At 39.4% G+C, this 21,665-nt stretch overlaps 1 protein-coding gene across 1 annotated transcript in view; it reads left to right on the forward strand.

Annotated features, from left to right (window-relative positions):
- The window catches only part of CD6 (CD6 molecule), a 74,406-nt gene that overhangs the window by 11,246 nt on the left and 41,495 nt on the right, over positions 1-21,665 (forward strand). The window lies entirely within an intron of this gene.

Below are 21,665 nucleotides of genomic sequence, written 5' to 3' on the forward strand. Positions count from 1 at the left end.
CTCTGGTAAAAAGAGAAACAATGAATCAATAGGCCAAGGTGATAAAGGCATTTTCAGTTTGAGTGTTCCTCATTGCTCAGATCAGAATAAATACCAGTCTTGAAGAATATATTGGTAACATACCCACATGTACACACAACTTAAGCAATCTGTTTGAAACGTAAACAAATGTACACACAACTATGGGAAAATGTGGTTTTTATTCATTACTTTATTCCTTAAATTAATGTATTGATTATTTAAGATGTACAGCTAATTGGGTCTGATATTCTACTGTGAAAAGGAATGGAAAGAGCTTTTCTTTGCTTCCCACTATGAAATCTAAACAGATTCCCCAACTTAAATATTTCTGAAAACTGAAAGAGATCAGATTTCCAAGTTTGTTTGTTTATTCAGTTTCAAACAGAGAGCCAAGAAGAGGGAGAATCTTCTCATTTTGATTCAGTTAGTTATATTATTTTATTTCTAAAACACCCCTTGCAGTTTCTCTTGGATCCACATCTTGGGGGATTGGTGCGGAAGAAAGACACTAGTATCTTTTCTTCCCTTACAGGACTAAGAGAAGATAGGAAATAATTTAGATGAGAAATGACATGGAGAAGGAGATTTAATCCCTTACCCCAGTGCTTTTGGTTCAGTGTGTTTTCTCTGCTCCACACCCTCGATCAGCTGCTTTTAACATGGACATTTATGTATCTCCCGCCATCAGTTGATTTGGCCTGAACCAAAAACAACAGGATTAGATTGTGTAGGTAAATAATATTTCTGTTTTGTAGACCTCTGTCTGGTAAGTGAATTGGCTCCCAAGAATACAGAAGTTAGTCATTTATACATAAGCTTTTGAAATAATGTTGGAAGGAAGGAAGGAAGGAAGGAAGGAAGGAAGGAAGGAAGGAAGGAGAGGGGGAAATTTGGCCGCACCTTTAAGACTAACTGGTTTGTATTTTCTCATTAGCTTTTGTGGATATAAATCCACTTCTTTGGATTCTTCCCCCCCCCCCTCCCCCCAAAATCAGAACAACTATAAAGTGAAGGATTATTTTAGTGAATATATGATTAGGTTTTCCCTGCAATATCCAGCTTCCCAATTTTCTCTTATCTATTTTTCCTTGGCCATGCCTTAATTGTTTAGAACTGAATAAATATATTATTGTAACAAACCCTTTCATTTTCATTCGCCTGTTTATTGAAAAAAGAGCTGGCAGGCTGGCAGACTTAATTCATTTCTTAGGCGCTTTTGTTATCAAACAGAATTACAGTCAGAGAGGAGAAACATCAATGAATCTGAAAAAGCTCTGATGTTCCCAGTGACAAAAGTCTCCTTATGTTGTTTATGCCAATTAAACTGTGCATTGTACAGCTCTGATTTACACAGGGTGATTATAGAGCTTTAAAATGATTTATGCTTCTTTTCAGTTCTTAGTGCCATCCAGAGAACGGGTTAATCTTTTAATAGCTGCTAATCTATCCTTATTCAGCATTCAGTTATTCATGCAGTGGAATAACAATCCATTCTACTGCTTTTAGAATGCCATCAGGCATACATTTCTTTTCAAAATATATAAATGTATACTGAACGCTTCTCGTGAGTAATTTCTTTCCTTCTTCCTTCCTTGCTTCCTTCCCATCCAAGGATCAAAAGAAGGTTGGGCAACACACTGCCTGCAACCTACATGTCTCTGTGCCCACCTTTTTACACCTTCTGTTCCCGACTGCCACATCAGATCCCCACTGTCACCAAATTTGCTGCAGCATCAACCATTTAAAGGGAAAAACTGGATTTTAACTGGAAACAAGGTGAACAGGGAAGAGGTGCCTTGATTTAAGTGAGGAGAATATATTTTCTTCCTTTGCCACAAAGAAGGCAAAGGAGTTTATCACACGGGAGGAATTTCTCTTAGTTTCGAATGAAAAGAAAGTGGGGCCAGAACGCATTCATGTGAATTTGCTAGTTCAGTGAATTTACATGAATTCGAATTGCATTCGAACTGACTTCCCATTGCCCGAAAATAGCTTGCCATTGCCCGAAATGCATGTGATCACTTCTCATGCAGTAACGTGAAACTCCATGATTGCGTTCGGACTGACTTTCCATTACCCGAAATTGTGTGTGGTAATCTATCACGCAATAACATTAAACCCCATGATTGTGTTCGGATTGCCATTGGATTATACTTCCAATTTCCCTTGTCTGGTAACATCCAAAGGTAGCACCCAGCAGCAGCACCCAGTGGCTCCATGCAGACCCCCTACTCCCAGAAATTTCATACTGCAGATATAAAACAAAAATAGCCCCTCTTCCCTGGTGAGTGATCCTTTCATCAGTTAGGGAGGGAATTCATGAATGTTCTCCTGGATAAATATTCAATCAGTCAAAATTTATTACAGTCCATAGACCCAAAATGTAGGCATTCAATCAAGATATACAAATTCTCAAAATTTCCCACAATAAAATTCCCCACAGTAAAACAAAAGAAGAAGAAGTTGCTAAATATAACTCAAACTCAAACTCTAACTGTCCCTTTATATGTAGTGGGCTCTGATCCTAGCTGTCTCAGAGAGAAATTTGACAACTACAAGAGTGATATTTGGGCATTTATCTTCCAGCAAGAATTTTCTATAAAGAAAGGTCTACTCTTCCATTTATCTTACTTAATAATGAATAGATTTTGGCTATCAAATCTGGTTGTAAAGACTACAGTGCAGTAAACTATGTTTCATGGTAAAATATAACATTAGCTTGAGGAAATAAATGTTGGGACCACATTCCTTTTAGTTACAATGATTCTCCCTAACATATTTTAAATATCTGGGGGCATTTCAAAAAGTTTTCTTTGAGTAATAACTATTCCAGAAACACTGGATTTTATGGGATGTCCAAATGTCATTGTTTTCCCCTTGTAAGCCTGCTGTGTTTCCCCACTACTTGCTGTGTGCCTTCATGTCGTTTCCAACTTATGGCGACTCTAAGGTGAACCTATCATGGAGTTTTCTTGGCAAGATTTGTTCAGAGGAGGTTTGCCATTGCCTTCCCTTGAGCTTGAGAGCATGTGACTTCCATGTGACAAGTCATCCACTGGGTTTTATGGCCAAGCAAGGAATCAAACCTTGGTCTCCAAAGTAGTAGTCCAACACTCAAACCATTATGCTATGCTTTTGTCTTTTTTCTTACAAGAAAAAAAATTAGTAGAAAAAGATAATCAAAATACCTACTCTATGGAGAATATCACACGGGAGGCTTACTGTGTGTAAACCGTCAGGAAATCATCAGAAATTGTGGGATACCCATGATATGCGTTCACATCCCTGCTTGATTCTCCCATGAGTAAATCGTCATGGAGGCACTGTCGCTCACTCGTCCTGTGAGTAAAGCGTCCTTGAAGCCACCATTTGGCAATAACTGCATCTGTTGTTATTGCCAAATGGCAGTTCCAAGAATACTTTACTGATGAGACAAGTGAGTGCCAATGCCTCCATGAGAGAAGCGTGTGGGGTGTGAACACAGATCATGGGTTTCCCATGATTTCTGATGATTTACACACAGTAAGCCTCCCGTGTGATATTCTCCTATCTTGTTCTACTTAATTAATAAATGAAACACTTTATTTGATACTTAACTGACAATGACTTTAACAGTGGATAAGCTGTCGAATTTTGTGAACAAATACAACTGCATTACAGAGAGTAATTGCCATATTATCATTGTATAATGAGATTATATATTCTTCTTGCAGACTAATCATCCCTTTAATCTCCTGTTCCTTTTTAACAGTGATAGACATCTAGAGAGAGCAGTAAGGTTAATGACAATAGTAAATATACTTGGCGGTTTTAGTTCCTTCTTTGTAACAGAAAATAATTCTAGTAATTCTGTCTCATGTTAATCATCTGAGATTGAAATATATGTGTATTTTTGTAGCTTTGGGAGGTGGTGGCTTGAAGCCTAAAAACATCTGGGGTGGGGGGAGATTTAGGCCACAGATTACTTTTGCACTTTGAACTCAGCAATGGCAGTAAGATGAGGACCAAGGGGGATGAGAGACATTGGGATATTTTTAAAACATTTGAAAAAGTGGGAAAACAGAGGATCAACATGGACTGCCCTGCCAAATCAGGACAGGGAAAGAACGTAACATCTGAACTTCTGTTCCATCTAGGGTTGCCATAAGTCAGGACCTCCAAACTGGGACAAATGTAGGACAACATTTTCAAATGGAGGACACATTTTTTAAAAATGGAGGACGCTCAAAAATTGATGTTTTTTTTAAAAAAAATTCATATAAATACATGTTTCTTAGGCATGATGAAAATGGAGGACATTTGGCATTATTCCTAGACAGATGGCAGAAATGTGCTTCCCTTTCTGGCCAAAAACCAGAAGAGGAGGAAGAGTGGAAGAAGCAGAGGAGGAGGAAGCGGAGAAGAAGAAAAGGAGGAAGAGGAGGGGTAAAGGAGGAGGAGGAAGAAGAGGAAGTAGAGGAAGAAAAAGGGGAGGAAGAGGGGAAGGATGAGGTGGAGAAGAAGAGGAGGAGGAAGAAGAGGAAAAAGAGGAGGAGGAAGAGGAGGAAGAGGAGGAGGAGAGGAGACAGAAGAAGAGGAGGAGGAGAAAGAAGAAGAAAGGCTCTTTCCCCTGCCTTGAAGCCTCCCTGGCCAGCGGGGAAAGTGGCAAGGGAGGGGAAAAGGGCCTTGCCGAGGCGAGCCCCTTTCCCCTGGCCTAGGGTTGCCATAGGTCAGGACCTCCAAACCGGGACAAATGTAGGACAAGTGTAGGATAACATTTTCAAATGTAGGACAACATTTCTAAAAAATGGAGGACACGAAAAAATTGGTGATTTTTTAAAAAATGTTAATCTAAATGCATGTTTCTTAGGCATGATCAAAATGGAGGACATTTTGACATTATTCCTGGACAAATGTCATGAATGTAATTCCCTTTCTGACCACACACACACACACACACACACCCAATTCTAAAACACACACACACATAGCACATTTACACTATCATTTTTTCTTTCTTTCTTTCTTGCTTCTGTTGGATTTTTAACACTTTTGCCTGATGAAGATGTCAGTGGAGCTTTGAAAGCTTGCATGATATATTTTGTGCATTTTGGTTGGTACTATATAGGTATCACTGCATAGTAGATTTTGGCTGTTACTGTACTTGTGTGTCCAATTTGTTAGCATAGAATGTTTTAATGTGTGTGAACATTCTTGATCGGTGTAATCCTGAAAGGTTGACCATGTGAAGAATCATAATGACAATAGTAGACGGTCCAAAAGGTTGGAATTAACAAATAGAGTATGGGCAAGTCCTACTCTCCACTCTCTCAGCCTCAAGGAGAGATGAGAGGTCAGGCAGCAAACCTCTTCAGAATAACATCTTGCCAAGAAACCCCAGGATAGGTTTGCCTTATTATGGTCTCAAAGTGCTTTTCAGTTCTAAGTCTCTGGTGCCACAGCCATTCTGCAAACTACAATTTCCACATCCAGGCAGGGCTGCCATAAGTCAGCAAGGAGTTGAAGGCACACAATAGCAATAACAATAACAACAGAAGAGGAGGAAGAGGAAAGAAAAGAAGGAGGGAAGAAGAGGGGCTGGCTTTGGTGGCTAGAGAATTGGAGGAGCCAGAATGGCCATGCAAACCCAGTGAGAGATCTTGGGCAAGTCACACTCTCTCAGCCTCTTAAAGGCAAGCCTCCCCTCCTTTGAAGAAACTATGCCAAGGGAACTCTGCAGGGCTGCCATAAGTCAGAAAGGAGTTGAGGGCACACAATTACAACAGAAGAGGAGGAAGAGGGGAAGAAGAAGAAGAGGGGGAGGAGGAAGAAGAGGAGGAAATAATAACAACAACAACAACAACAACAACAACAACATTATTATGGCCATATGGCCAGCACAATGACAAAATCCAAATTTAACAACAACAACAACAACAACAACAACAACATTATTATGGCCATATGGCCAGCACAATGACAAAATCCAAATTTAAAACACCTTATAGGTTCATGTAGACTGTAGAGGCAGATTGGAGAGTATAAACAAATGACAGTCTATAAAAAGTAAGGATAAAAAGCAAGGATAGGCGTGCAGGATCAGGCAAAGACACAACAACCGCTGGGTCCTCCAGGAAAGGAGGAGGAAAGAAAAGAAGAAGGGGGAAGAAAAGGAGGAGGAGGAGGAGGAAGAAGAGGAGGCTGCCTTAGATGGAGGAGTGAGACTGGCGTGGGGCTTTTTCTCCCTCCTCCTTCCCCTTTCTCCTCTCCCCAGAAGCCATAGCCAGCCACTCGCAGAGCAGAGAGAAGCCCCAAAGGAGGAGCAGGAAAGGCAAAGCAACGAACGTGAAAGGGAGCCCCTGGTGCCTGCCTCCTTGCCTTTTGCCTTTTGCCTTTGTGCTGAGTCTTGGTGACGGAGGAAGAGGGAGGCTGGGGGGCAAGGGAGGCTGCCACACCAGGAGACCCCCTCCCTGCCATGCTGCTTCTCCTTCTCCCTGGAGGCAGACATCTTGGCTGCTGAGGAGGAGGAGAGGGAGGCGTGACTAAGGGGGTCCCATGGGGGAAAGGAGCCAATCCTGCCTTCTTCCAGGCAGGCAGAGCTTGTCAGTCGAAAGTCTTGACTGGAGATTGCTAAAATCTGGCCTGGAGTCAGCAGGAAGCCGGGATTGAATGGGCAAAACGGGCGGGAAACGGTTTAAACACTCCAATCCGTGAATTTCACGGGGGCAGCCGGGTTATGGCAAGCCTACCCTGGCCCTCCCAGGCCGCCTCCCTGGCTGGCGGAGGAGGCCAAGCAGGGAACGAGCCTTGCTGAGGCAAGGCTCTTTTCCCTGCCTGGTGTCGGGGTGGGTGGGTGGGGGGTCCCGGGGCCGGGGCTAAACCGGGGCGGGACCGTGTGGCCACGCCCCAAACCAGGAAAGTCCCGCCCCAGGCGGGATATGGCAACCCTAGTTCCATCTGCCCCTACCAAGTGAATTTCAACTGGTGCATAGGAGCAGAGCCTCTTTCTGTTCTCAAGGCTAATACTAGATCAAGTCCTTACTACCTAACTCATTTTATGGGTGAAGTGGGGGATCAGTAAATCCTGGTTTTCTGTATTGGTATACGGATTAATTACAGTTTTGATGTGAGTATCCCCCCCCTCCCTATTTGCTTCTTTATGTTTCTACGAATAGGAGGTCTTTTTAAAAAATACTGTATGTGTGTTTATTAATGTTAACACAAAGTATGTAGTTCACAACCAAAACCCTAAACATTCAAAAAGAAAAAATAAAAGAAAAAGAAGACACAAAAGAAACAAATGATAAAAAATACATGCGCCTATATAACTGAAACTAATGCATAATACTAAAACACTAAAATACTTAACATTAAACTAAAACACTAGACATTAACTAAGACACGAAAAGGCTCTGACTACCACCCCTCCAGACTGTAATGAAGCAGGGAATACAAAAAAGACTGTGTAGGGAAAAAAAATATTCTACCATTACAATTGCAACTCCACTTCTAAAATAACCTAGTAACCATAAACTAGTAAAACTAGTAACCATAGCCACAGATTATTGCATTGTTTCATTTCTTATTGCTCAAAATGTCCAGATGTGGAGTCTCCATTTAGTCTAGCTGTTTTATTGCTATGGTTATGACAGATTTGTTGTGTTTTATTATTGAAAGAGAGCAAAATATTACAAATAATAAATAAAAGAAAAGAAGGGGAAAAATAAAGAGTTTCCTTCCTCTTGCTTTTGCCATGTCCTTTGGTATCTGTGTGTCCTTATACAAAGGTGCATATGCAGCACATCTTCCATTATCTGAGCCTCAGTGATCTAATTTACTAGCTGGGAATCAATTGAAAGGGAAGTGGCAGTCATTTGTGACGTGAGAAATTGATTAGAGCAACTGTTCAGTGATTTATGCCAGCAATAAAGCAGCCCTGTTGAGCATTTATTCCTCTGTTTATTTCCATATTTCAGAATGGTCTTTAATAATAATTTTGTAAAATACTATTGCTGTTATTCAGAGTGCCCTATTGAGAAATAAGTGGAAATTGGAAACCCCTGTTGATAATAAATTTTAAAGTGAATATTTTTCCATGGGCTTAGATTATTTCATATTGCTTTCAGAAGATAATGCAAGTGAACAAGGCTTTGATGACTTGGTCCCTTAGCAGTATCGCTTGAGCAGCAATGGGGACCGACAAAGTAGGCATTGGCATTAGGTCCTAGGGTTTCCAACCCCATTATGTGTGCCTCACCACCATTGCTGGTGAATAACTAAAATGTTATCTGTAAGCCAGCAGGACAAACCAGCAAGAATGCTTATTGTGAGAAAGATCATCTTCTAAAAAAGAAAACCTGCAGATAGCTTGCATAAAGCATACAAAGGAACAAAATAGCCTTGCGTAGATTCTTCTATACTAAAGGAGAACCATTTATACCTGCTGCAATACATTTCTGTATCTATAATTATCTCTATTGTATTATATGGTGATCAAATGTTGCTTATAACAATTACAATATATTTGAGGTCATTCAAACTAAATTTTTAATTTTGCTGTTCCATGCTGTGTCTCAAACTCAGCTGTATGACTTGAGGCAGGCCTAATTTCTATTGAAGCATGAGTTTGAAATGACTTAAGGCACACAACATTTACAAAAGCTGGGAATGACTTGAAGGCACACAACAACAACCTCTACATTTTTTATTGAGATGCACCACTTTTTTCCTTCAGGTACCTATTCCCTAATACATTTACACAGGACAGGACTGTGACCTTAATGATATGCAGACATGCAAAGAAAATGTCTTCATCTTTTGATGACCAATGGTATCTTCACATGTCTGGACACAAAGTTGGAAACAAAAATCAATTGAATTGCCATGAGATTTAAAAAAAAACAAAACATTTCAAGACATTTTTGTAAAGATTTTGCAAACAGATTTTTGCACAAAATGAGGGTTCCGTGCAAAACAATGTTTTTATACAAAACATTGTTTATTGTTTAATTTTTATATATGACAAAAACTTTCATAAAATTTTAACAAAAAGTGACACTTGTAATCTTGGCTTGTATAAATTTGCTATTTTGATATTTTTATTCTTGTATGTAAGAATGTAATTAATGAAGATTTATACCCTTACCGATATTTGAATCGCAGCAGGCACTGAATTACTGAATTATTTTCAGTACACACATGCTTCAGTTAACAAAGTCACTGACAGAGAAGATTATTTTTACAATGCCCTTTTATGCCTGCCCAGCCCTTGACTTTTCCTCCTCATAGCTGGATAGCTGGAACAGGTTATTTTTTTAAGCAGCATTTGGAGGATGGTGAAGGAGGGCTAGAGAAAATACCACCCTTTGGTTTCGGTTTGCTGCAGTGCATCTGCAGTAAGCAATATAATAAGTCTTGGGAAAGAATGGGATTCTCCTCAGCTGATCATAGTGTAGCTATGCATGTTTGCCTAGAACTGACAAGGTAAATAGCAGCTACCCTTGTATGCATTTTAGAAAAATTCTCCAAGTGTTCTGTAGAAGGTTTAAAAATTTTTGCATACTTACACAAGGCCTTCCTAAATTGCTTCTTTTGTTTCACATTTGCATATTGAAAGAAAAGTCCGCTGGAACCTGCTGAAGTGCTTTTCTTTTTTTATGGTGTATGAACCTATCCCTATTCTTTCAATGTTATTTATGTCTCTGATGCCAAGTGTTTTGTTAATGTAGTAATGCCCAGAACATATCTACTTTGTTACCTGAAGTGTGTATTTGTGTCCGTTGTGTGCCTTCAAGTTGTTTCAACGTATGGTGGCCAAAAGGCAAGCCTATCATGTGGTTTTCCTGGCAAGATTTGTACAGAGGAAGTTTGCCATTGCCTTCCCTGAGTCTGAGAGCATGTGACTTGCCCAGTGGGTTTCATGGCCAAGCGAGAATTGAACCCTGGTCTCCAGAGTTATAGTCCAGTGCTCAAACCACTATGTCACACTGCTCTCTTAATTGATGTATGCCAGTAGATAATTTCATCATGTGCTGAATATATCAATTTTATGGACAAAGAAAGAATTGAAATGACCAGGCATGTTCACTGTTGCCATTACCCCTTCTGCTCTTTCTAACCTGACTTTCTGTCACTGTTAGAAAGGAAGAGAAAATTAAAAGGGTGGGTAGCTTGCAAAAAGAACATATAATCTGATTAGTTTGTGAGCACTGCAATCCACCCATCCAGAAGAAAAGAAGTATGAATCTGTCACTTTCACTTTCTCCCGCTCAATCCAGAGTGTAATTGCAAGTTTTAATCATTTTCATAATTATGAAGGTGCCGCTTTTCTAAGTGATTGAGGAGGAATATTACATGGTTCAGTGCTGGTTCATGCTGTGCCCAATGCTTTTAACTTATGCTTGATATGATGTGTTGAAGTGAGGACAGTACAGATGGTAAGAGTGTTTTGCAGCACAGGCCAGGAGCTTGTAGCATTCAAATGAGTTTTAAAAAATAATAATAATTTTACTCAGTTTTCAGAAAGAGGAATGTAAACCTTTCTTTTTAAAATTTTAACTATAATGGTAGCTCATTATGTGGGGGATGACAGCTTAATACTATAACTGAAAATAATTATACTGTTTATAAATATACTCTTTATAAATATAAATAAAATACACTGTTTATAAATAAATAACTACTTTTAACAAGTAACTTTTCAACAGATGAATTTCTCATACCAGCACTAACCTGAGATTCCTGTGCCAAATGGAAAGGGTGGCTGGTTCCAGCCAGGTTCAGTTGCAAAGTGCCAGGGTGGCGGGTTGAGGTGGGCAAGACCTGAATGCAGGTTAAGGGCATTCATTAGCAGTGGGCCTTGCCCAAGTACTACTAGGGCCCTGGCAGCCTTCTAAAGCTGCCAGGTGCTAATGCCAGCCCTTGATTTAAAAAATTACCATTGTTTTAAAGGTAGCTTCTGTTCTAAGTCTACTGTAGTCTTAATGACAACTTTTACAGAATGAAAAGTAAGAGGAAACACAGCCAATGAGTGCCCTTAAAAAGGAATAAGGACTGGCCCTTTATAAAAGTCAATGCTTCCTGAAGTAATCTCTTCCAGTGAATATTTCTGAGACCATGACTAGGAGAGATAGGCATTGGACCCATTATCATGGGAGTATAAAATCCACTCTTGCTTGTATTACTGATCTCTCATTCAATTGCTCTGGGTTGCACAGGGGGCAGGCATTGGTTGGTGATGGATCCAGCAGTGGAAGAAAATCCTATTGCTCAGAGTAGCTGTGAGAGGGGAAACAGAAAACCAAAAGTAGATTTGTTCCTCTGTGGCCACAGATCATCAGTTGTCCCTGCTGACCACAAATATCATAGGAGGAGTTTTTTGACCCAGGCATTATCCATCCCTGCAGAAATTTGGCCCTCAGGTTAAGAGGAGAGAGAGATTTTAGTGTTATCCCCTTTGAAGAGGACATCAGCCTTTTCCCCATCTTGCCTCATCTTGTGTTTTAATGCCTTGAACTCAACTGATAGACAAGGATGCTCTTTCTTGTCTCGCTATTGGGACCCTGGTGACAGTTGGATCTATTATTATTATTATTATTATTATTATTATTATTATTATTAATATTCTGCTTAATCTCAGGGAATCCAAGTGGATTACAGCTGTAAATTACAGCTCATTTTATCGTTATCTTTCTCAATGTGAATTGGATATGGGTTTTTTTGTTGTTGTTGTTCACTTACTGTATGATACAATTTTCCACATTTCTGTTTATCTTATGTGTTACAGTTATGCATGTTACAATGTAATGTGCAAATAGGCCTTTCTATTCTAATCAGTACAGAGCATGAAGATCTTTAGATTATTTCTATCGGACACTAGTGTCCTTATCAAATGGCATGAATGGCAATCAAATAGTTGATATCAACTAATTAATCAGCACAGTTAATTGGTATATTGACCAATCAAAGATGAAACATGGATGTTAATTTGGAACATCCATATAAAAAGTTGTTTAGCACTGATTACTTTGCTAAATCAGGAATCCTCCTAATTCTGGTAATATATTTCAGACAATTTTCAAAATATGATTCTCCTGTGTATAATTTTGTCAGTGGTAGCACTAGAAAAATTCTTTATGTGTGGGTGGTAGAGGAGGAGGGAGGAAAGAAAAGACAAAATACATTTCAGGGTGTGTTGCGAGCTTTGTCCCACATTTTAGATTGCTGTAAGAGAACTAATAATATATTTTAGATATGCTTATGTTAAATGTGTTTTCCTGGAAAAAATTTTTATTAATTTTCAGAGACTTAATTTTCAAGTAAGCAAGCTTTAGATTGCAGGTGTATTTAAAGATACATCTTATAATTCATTTAGCATTTGTTTTTTAATCCATAGGGTGAGTTTGGGTGGCTTGTTCCCTTTGTCACTCTGTGGCCTATGGACATTCTTATCATAATTAGAAGATCTTCCATTGTTCATTCTTTTGACAGACAGGGCTGTGTTGATTTCAGTGAGGAAAAAAGTCCTGTCTCCTTTGTCTAGTACCAAAATTCAGCTCTCTATCCAGAGATATGAAGGGAAGGTGGAACTGGGAGGAGGGATCAATCTTCACAGTCCTTGACTGGGATTGTAGTTTGCAGAACATAACATAAAAATTCTGCAAGCCAAACAATGCTACATCTGTTCTTTCACCTGCACCCAGACTTACTGTTTTAGCTACTGCAGCCCCCTCTTATGGTCATTCAGTGGTTAATGGAGAGTGAGAGGTGGGGGATTCTATTCTTTCTATTGGCAAATATAGACCAAGGGCATTCTCCACCAGCATCATCTGGGGACATCAGAGGTTCTTGGTGGATGATGTAATCATTCTGCTTCTGGCTATGCAAACATAGCCAAAAACGTATACAACTCCCCCCATGCCAGCCACAAAATAACTGTGGGAAGGGGCTATTGCAGGGAACAGAGGGGTTTTGTGTTTTGTGTTGTTTTTTGTCCACAGGTAGAAAATGTTACTTTTTTTCCAGCTAGAACTCCCAGAATCTCCATCACCACTCACTGGGGAATTCTGAGAGTTGTAGACCAAAACAGTAGTTTCTCTGAGCTCTGCTTGTAAAATATTTTACAAGCTTGTCATTTTGGGGAGCATTTTACAAGACTGGGCTGAAAGGAATACAGTTAAATGGAATAGCTGAAACTAAGGCTAAAACAAAGAAATGCAACAGTCTCCGGGAACTAAAATCGAGGCGCTGTATGTTCAAGATTTTGTTTGAGTAACTAATGTATTGTTGCTAGAGTTGTTTTAGTGCTGATCACAAGGATCATATAGCCCAGTTAAACTTTGTAGTCTGCTGTTATGGCCAAAGGGGACACAGTAAGGAACATTTGGCAGAAGCAACTGCCAAAGAAGAGTTGAACAGAGCCTTCAGCATCCATCACTAACATCTAAAGATGTTAAACCAAGCCTGAGCTTGTTTTGATATAAAATATATGGGCCAGAGTTCTGCTTCTGTGCTATGCTGGTACAGCGATGGTGGTGTTGCACTGCCGTAGGTGACAACAACAGAAGGAAGGAGGCCACAGGCTGTGAAGTTGTGAAAGAAAGAAAGCATGGCAGGGTGGGAGAGGCTCCTTGGATATTTGCATATTTTTATCTAGCATTTCTGTGTGACTGGGGAAAATGTGCAATAATTAATGCACTGTACCAACAGAATTCCAGCTCTAGTTATCATGGCTGTACAGTACTAAGCATGTTAATGTTTGCCTACTTCATGCTCACAGGTGAGAGGTGAATAATTTTCACCATTTTGCCACCAATTCTCCTACTGCAGGAGAAAAATAATATTTTTGTTAAGTTTTCACTTATTATTCACACATCCTAAAGTGTTTCAGGAAATTATCAAGTGCAAAAAAAATCATGGTTTTCTGCAAAAATATCTCTTAATACAAAATCCACATCATTTCTAGTAACAAAAACAAGTGCTTTTGTGCAAAACTGGTGTTGTGTAAAAAAAAAACAACCCTCCATGATTCTTGCACAGCCCCTTCCCCCAATCTGTTTCTGAAAAGCTTGGAGGAGTTGTATAAAACCCATGGTGGTTTTTTTACCAAGGGGGGGGGGGAGGAAAGATTTTCTGCAAACCCGGACTTTTTTTTTTTTTTTTTGCATATAATAATTTACCAAAACCCTCTGCAGTGTGCAAATACCAGTTGAAAAATGTGCAGAATTCATGTCTCTTTTTTTTTTCCCCAACCCAGTTTCCTGCGTGTCAGAAAGCCTTCTTTTCTTTGGCTAGGAAATGAATAACAGTGAATATTCTTTTCATCCCTAGTTTGCATGGTTAGACTTCCAACTTACAGATGTCACATTACCTTTTCCTTTAGTTGCCTGATAATGTTTGTTCATGCAAGTATTATTAATGGGCTTTTAAGTTATGTACTGTACAATACTCCCGCGTCATACGCGGGCGCATTATACGCTGCTTTCAGCGTATATATGTTGGAAGAAGCAGTGCCATGCTGCCGTGTGCACCCGTGGTGCACCTGCGCTGTCACACCACCGCAAGCATGAGGCTGAAGCATACGTGCAATTTTGTTTACTTGGGGGGATCTGGAACGTATCCCCATGTAAAAGAAGGGCACACTGTATTTACTGTTCTAAATGTTTTTATCTATTCTTCATCATCTATGGGGCTCTGGTGGTTCAAGAGGTGATAAACAAATACCCTTAATTACATACATACATACATACATACATACATAATCTGTTATATGCTCTTCTCTTGGAAAGTGAAAGATTCCAACCATCTGAAGACAATGATACAATGGCATCCAGGCTGGTCACGGGCACATCCCGAACTGCCCATATTACACCAGTTCTAGAATCTCTCCACTGGCTGACTATCAGTTTCCAGGCAAGGTACATGGTGTTAGTTCTAACCTTTGAAGCCCTTCATGGCTTGGGATCTGATTACTTGTGGGAGCACCTACTTCCATATAATCCTCCATGCACACTTTATCCTCTGGGAAGAATCTCCTACAACCTAAGAAAAGACTTTCAGCAGTAACCCAGAGGACCTTCTCATCAGCCGCTCTCAGGCTCTGGAACAACCTGCGGGATAAGATCCACCATATTACCGCCTTGGAAGCCTTTAAAAAGGCTATTAAGATAGATTTCTTTCGGTAGGCCTTCTCAGACTAGGTTAGATCCATTAGACTTGCCTCCCCCCCTCCATTGACACCTCTATTGATACCGATACCATCACCCCCACCCCCCTCCTCTAGAGGAAGACTCATTTCTTCTGCTAATCTGCCCAAAATTTTAATGTATTCCTATTGGATAGTTTTAAATGATGTTTAATCTCATTTTATGAGTTGATCACTGATTTTATGATTGGGGGAGGGTTGGGGTTTTGAGGTTTTTAAATTGTAATTTTTTATTGTTTAATATTTTATTTATGCTGTTGGAATCTGCTTTGATTCCTTCATGAAAAAGCGGAATACAAATAAATAATATTATTACTGTTATTGTTATTATTATTATTATTAAGAATCCTGGCCCAGTATTTCTACCTTCTGACATTTTACATATGAAAATTTGGACACATTCCTTCCCTCTTACCTGGTTGAAATCTCTCTGCCTCCTGCATGTTTTATTTGCCAGATACTATCTGCTGAAGCAGGTGTGTTTACTAACTAATAGAACACCACAAATAATAGCAGAGTTTAGTTTTGAATTTACTTAATGGACAAAGTTGAAATTGATATTGGCCTGGTAGCTGTGGAAAGTAGACAAAAGTAAAAGAAAGGATAGTTTGGTTTTTTAAAAAAAATCCTAAACCTTGTCAGGGTAGAAGCACTTTCTACTACTGCAAACTGTTCACTGATTCATTATTATTATCATTATGCTTTTGCACCCTAATTCTCAGAGTACTGAGATGCCTTGGGTTTTAAGTCTTACCTGAGATTCTGGCATTTGTGGGATATCTGATTTATATACACACATAAATACTTTGGGCATAGTTAGAGATTCAAAGACATAGCTGTGTTAGTCTGGGTCAGTATGCAAAGGGATCTTGAAGTGCCTTTAAGACTGAGATTATTTATTTATTATTTTATTTATATCCCGCCTTCCTCCTGATATAAGGACTCAAGGCGGCTAACAAAATTTAAAATAGTACAAGTTAAAAACAATACAAGGCATTAAAATGTAGATGCAAAGTTTAAAAAATAATTAAACCATTTTAAAATATTAAAAACATTACATATTGAAATTTAAAATATATTAAAAACTCTGTACAAAATTCTATACAAACTTTACACAGCATTTGAAGTCCAACCTGTGTCAGTTTGAGAAAGCCTGGTGGCATAACAATATTTTTTTTACTGCCGAAAGGAGAGCAGGGAATGGGCCATCCTGGACTCTCTTGGAAGGTAGTTCCAGAGCCTGGGAGCAGCCACAGAGAAGGCCCTCTCCCTTGTTCCCACCAAACAAACCTAAGAGGGTGGTGACACAGAGAGAAGGGCCTCTCCTGAAGATCTCAGTGCTCTAGTGGGCTCGTAAAGGGAGATACGATCCTTCAAATAGCCTGGACCCAAGCTGTATAGGGCTTTATAGGTCAAAACCAGCACTTTGAATTGTGCCTGGAAATGGACCAGCAGGGAATTGAGCTGTTGCAACAAGGAAATTGTGTGCTTCCTACAGCCAGCACCAGTTAACAACCTGGCTGCAGCTCTTTGGGCCAACTGCGGTTTTTGAGCACTTTTCAAAGGCATCTCCATATTACAGTAATCCAAACAGGATGTATCCAAGGCATGTACCACCACGGCCAGATCTGACGTCTCCAGGAATAATCGCAGTTGGCACACTAGAAGGAGGTTGGTAGCATAAGCTTTTGTAAAGTCTACTTCACGTCAAGCATCTGATGAAGTAGATAATTATAAAAGCTTATAATACCAACCCCTCTCTCAGCTAATCTCAAAGGTGCTACATGATCCTTCCCCATCGTTAGGGACTGTGAGCATTAATGTACCAACAAATACAGTTCCTCATTTAGGTTTATAAGGGGATTTTTGTCCCCTACAGATGCTTTCAGACCTCCAGTTAGGTTCTGCCTCTGTTTCAGCTGCACTTTCCACAACAGCTGATTTTGTCTTCATAGGAACTCTGCACATTCCTTGGGAACAAGAGGGGCAGCTGTGGAAAGAAGCATGCCTTCAGATATTTGACAGCCATTAAGATCAATTGGCTTAACACAATGGGGATCTGTCACTACCCAGCTGAATGTGTTTCAGTCTTGTTGTGGACATACGGAGTTGTCACTGAGAGGAATTATCATGAGGATACAGACTGCGCGTACATGTTATTGCACAGCCTGTAATGTGCTTGCTTGAGTTCTTTGCTGTTAATAAAGTAGACAGACAACAACGTATTTAGATGGTGCAAAATACTTATTCATTCTGACATGGCATTTCAAGTTAGGAAATTTCATAGGCAAGAATGAATAATTTTATCACTTTTCTCTTCACAGCAAGGAAGTCATTGAGCACTGTAGAGTTTTGAAAGCTCAGTATTATTCTGTGCAAAAAAAACACATGTTGGTATTTGGAAAGAAAACACAATTTTCTGTGTGGTGGAAAACAGGTGTCCTGCCCAGAAAACAGCATGTTCTTTGTTGTATACCAAATGCTGTTTTTCTCTGCAACAACTTCTATGCATTTTTATGCAGGTTAAGTCCTAAAGTAAAAATATTCTTCTCATCAACGTTTCTCTTGTCACTCGAGGCACCCATTTTTTACCATTTTTCAAATATTTTCACACACACACATGGTCTTTTCTGCTTCTGGAAGCTTGTGCAGTGAAAAGTTGTGTGGGCAGCATATAAAAGCCCCTGCAATTACAGAGATGCTCATCCTTTTCTCCTAGGGCAAGCAACATGCAGTTATGGAACATAAAGCCTTGGAGGGGCTGTTCCAAGGTGACATAAAAGCTTTCATGCTATGTGGGAATGGATGACAAGCTTTCCCTGTATGAAACATCTGATGCATCCAAAATACATCAACAAATCATCTTTTACTCAAGTGGTTCTGTCTATCCTCAAATCTGTTTTGATGTGGTCGCTCCAAGCAGCATCCCAGGTTAATACATGCCTCTCACGCTAATTCTGATATTATTATTATTATTTTACCAGAAAAGACATTAGGCAGTAAGCAAAAACAACAGAAAGAAAGGCTGGTAAATTTGTTATTACTTGCTTCTACTGTCTAGAATGTTGGCAAATAATTGTCTCTCTGTGTGTATATGTACGCATACACACACATGCACGCACGTATAGGCCTATCACTGAAAGCATTCATGACCAAAATGTGATGGATACCAAATCCAAATGTCATTAAAGTATACAAATTTGAACTTGAGTGTATTTACTGTTACTTTTACTCTGTGGCTAGGCTGCTATGAGGAACAAAGTGTAAGCAGAGCAATGACATTTTGTAAACTAGTCTGAGCTCATCTGTCTACTCTATTCAGTGAGAAATTTGCAAAAGGGAGCTAAAACCTGAAAACTCGGGGCGGGGGGGGGGGGGGAGAACATTTATCTATTGTGTTAAAAATCCTCAAAGAGAAACGATGGACAAAATGAATATCACAGATCTCTTTAAAAGTATTTGAACTGAATTACCCCTATTTATAGTCAGTCCACACAATGCATAAGACACTTTAGTCAAGAATAGAGGTGACTAACTTAGAAGCCTGGCCTGACCCCTGCAGCCAGTTTATATGGCCGCAAGTGATCTTGTCAAGTTGTAATCTAGACATTTTAACCAAGATATGGTTTAGGCTACAGTTTCCCCTATCAAGAAAAGATTATTGGCTAGAATCCTCTATCCTGGCCTATGTTATGTAATCTTAAATATGCTTAGCTATGTAGCAGAGGCAATAAAAAACCTTTTAGTGAATTGTGGAAATGAATAACAGGACACTCCCTAGTCAGTATCCCATTGTGCATAGGCCTTGTTCTGTATCAAGTTTATTGTGCATCAGGTCATTGTGCACTGATCCTATTGCACATTGGTCACTTTATTCATTAGTCACTTTGCCAGCTCCACTATGTAGTAGTATAACAGCAGCCCCTTACTGGATAGAGTCATTATGGAACTGGCCAATTCTAATTTCTGCAGAAGAAAACCCACTTAAGAAGATATAAGGCTTCAACAGGATTCTGGCCATAGTTTCCAAGTCCATACTCAGAGAGAGAGAGAGAGAGAGAGAGAGAGAGAGAGATTTCACACTATCATGCTGTGGTTGTCTTTACATGTCAGGGTAAACCCAAAATTCTGGCTTCATCTGTGTTTTGTTTTCTGTAAAGCTGAAATGTGACTATCTGGCTTGCCCCTGATGAGCCAGAGAAATGAATAAAAATTAACCTGGGATTATGTCTATATTTTCCTGTGTTGTTATTGTGGGATAGACATAACAGTTTATGCATCCCAGTATACAAATCTCAGATGATTGAACAGTTTCTTGCTGGCATCGGGAAGGGAGTGTGATCAGCCAGCCCACAGCAGCACACAGGCTCATTCAGGTTTTAGTCAAATTTCCATAGGATTCTTATATGAATGTGTTCTATCTCTTTTTTCCATTGTGTGTGCAATGTGCATTTTTACGTATTTACAAATTTGCATTTAATGCTGTACTTGAATGCATGTGCCCTATCATTGAGGATTTCTTACTATTCCATCACATTTTTTACAAATCCTAATTACTCCAAACTGGGTCAGTTTGTGTGACAAAATACAACCCTAGCCTCCTCCAAATTGCTTTCTGTAACATGGAGCAGCCCCTTGAATACACAGCTTCGCTATGCCAAATGTAGAAGACATTCAGTTTTTATTGTTCCAGGTTCCCACAATATGCACAGCTAGTTAACTTTAACAAGTATTACTTCTCCATTGGCCCACACAGTTTACAGGAACCAGCAAACCTAGTGACCTGGATTCAGAGAAACAGAAGGGATTCAGAGAAGTAAGAGGAGAATGGGGCTTTCCCCCTCCCAGCATCTGCTTCCCACTACAACTGTGCATCTGTGTGAATTGGACTCGAGCTGCAATGCTGGGGGGGGGGGGGGTTAAATGCACCATTCAGTCTCCTGAATCATGTTAGTCTCTGACCCCGAAAAAGACCTTTAGTTTCTCAGAGCTCTAGAAAATGAAAAAACTCAATCTTGGAAAGCCATTATGAAATAGCTCACTTCCATGAAAAGCTGAGTGTTTGTGATACAAATAAGACAGAGACCTTTGAACACGGCTTATTGGGCTACTTACTTTCTTATGAGATTAGAACTAAATTGTTTTGTCCTATTAATTAGGAGAATTTCATACTGGTCCTTTCCTAAGCAAATAGATTTGTTTTCCTGCTTCCCTCCCTCCCTACTTTTTAATGAATGTGGAGGTGAAGTTTCTTTTCATCACCTGTGTTCAGTATCAACACAAAAATCAAAATAAATGCTATGCAAGTAAACAAGACCATATGCTATCTATACAACATTTCATGTGTCTTTTAAAAAAATGAATTGAAAATTGTGTTTATGTGTAAACAGAAGTACATGTGTTGCGTATGTTTTATGTACTATATTGTCATGCTGTGGCTGTCTTGCTAAGAGAGTATTAATCATTAACATCATATTAATAAATATGAATTATTATATTTCTTACCGGTCCTTTTCTACCACAGTGAACTACATTTTTAACAAAGCTAGTATGTTGTATTTTAGACTCCATCCCCCACCATCCAAAACAGGTGGTGAGGGTACCTGGAAATGATGAAAAGAGAAGGCAAACAAAAGTCACAGGTTTCTCATCTCTGACCTAAGCCCTTCCAACCCAAGATGCTACAATATTGTCTCCTTCACCAGGTGGTTGCATACATAAAGTAGAAAGCAGTCCTGGGAAAATTGTTAATCTGTAGCCACACTTCATTTCCAAAGAAGGGGTTCCTCTTTTTTTTTTTTTAGGCCAGAACATGTGTTTCCCCCTCAAGTATCATTAGAATAATACAAATAGGAGGGATTTTCTTTTTCATATAGCAATGATATGAACAATTTCAACAGTGAAGCTGCATTGATGAGTGAGAAAACAATTATTATTGAATTTATTTCTCCTGAAAGTTAGTCTTTTGTTTGATTTATCTATGAAGAAGCATAGGCTGCATGTAACTTCAAGAAAACAACAGAGGGGTTTTGTAGACTGTTTTCTATGAAGCTCAGAAGGTCAACTTACCTTTTCTTTCTTCTGCCCCTCAAATGCCAGTTAAACCAGTCAAGCTGAAAATTAATCACAGACACATTTTCAGGTTCCATCTATTCACCCCTTCAATTTATTTTGTGTTTTTTGGATGGTCAGGAGCCTGGGCAGTTGATTGATGTTCATTGCAGTACCAAATACATTTTAGAATGTGAGGTTGTTTCAGTTTCATCTTCAGTACTTTTGAAATACACCAGATGATGAAGACTCCGTAACTGTGATGATCAGAAAACATCCACGGTGACAATGTCTACCATTATGATGAAAATTATCACAGACATATCACCTAACTGCAGTCAGATAAGAACATTTTACTTTCACCTTGTGCATAATGTAGCAGGGATGTAGCCAGGATTTTGGGAAGGGGGGG

The sequence above is a fragment of the Sceloporus undulatus genome, chromosome 1, assembly GCF_019175285.1.
Source record: "Sceloporus undulatus isolate JIND9_A2432 ecotype Alabama chromosome 1, SceUnd_v1.1, whole genome shotgun sequence".
Lineage (NCBI taxonomy): Eukaryota > Metazoa > Chordata > Lepidosauria > Squamata > Phrynosomatidae > Sceloporus > Sceloporus undulatus.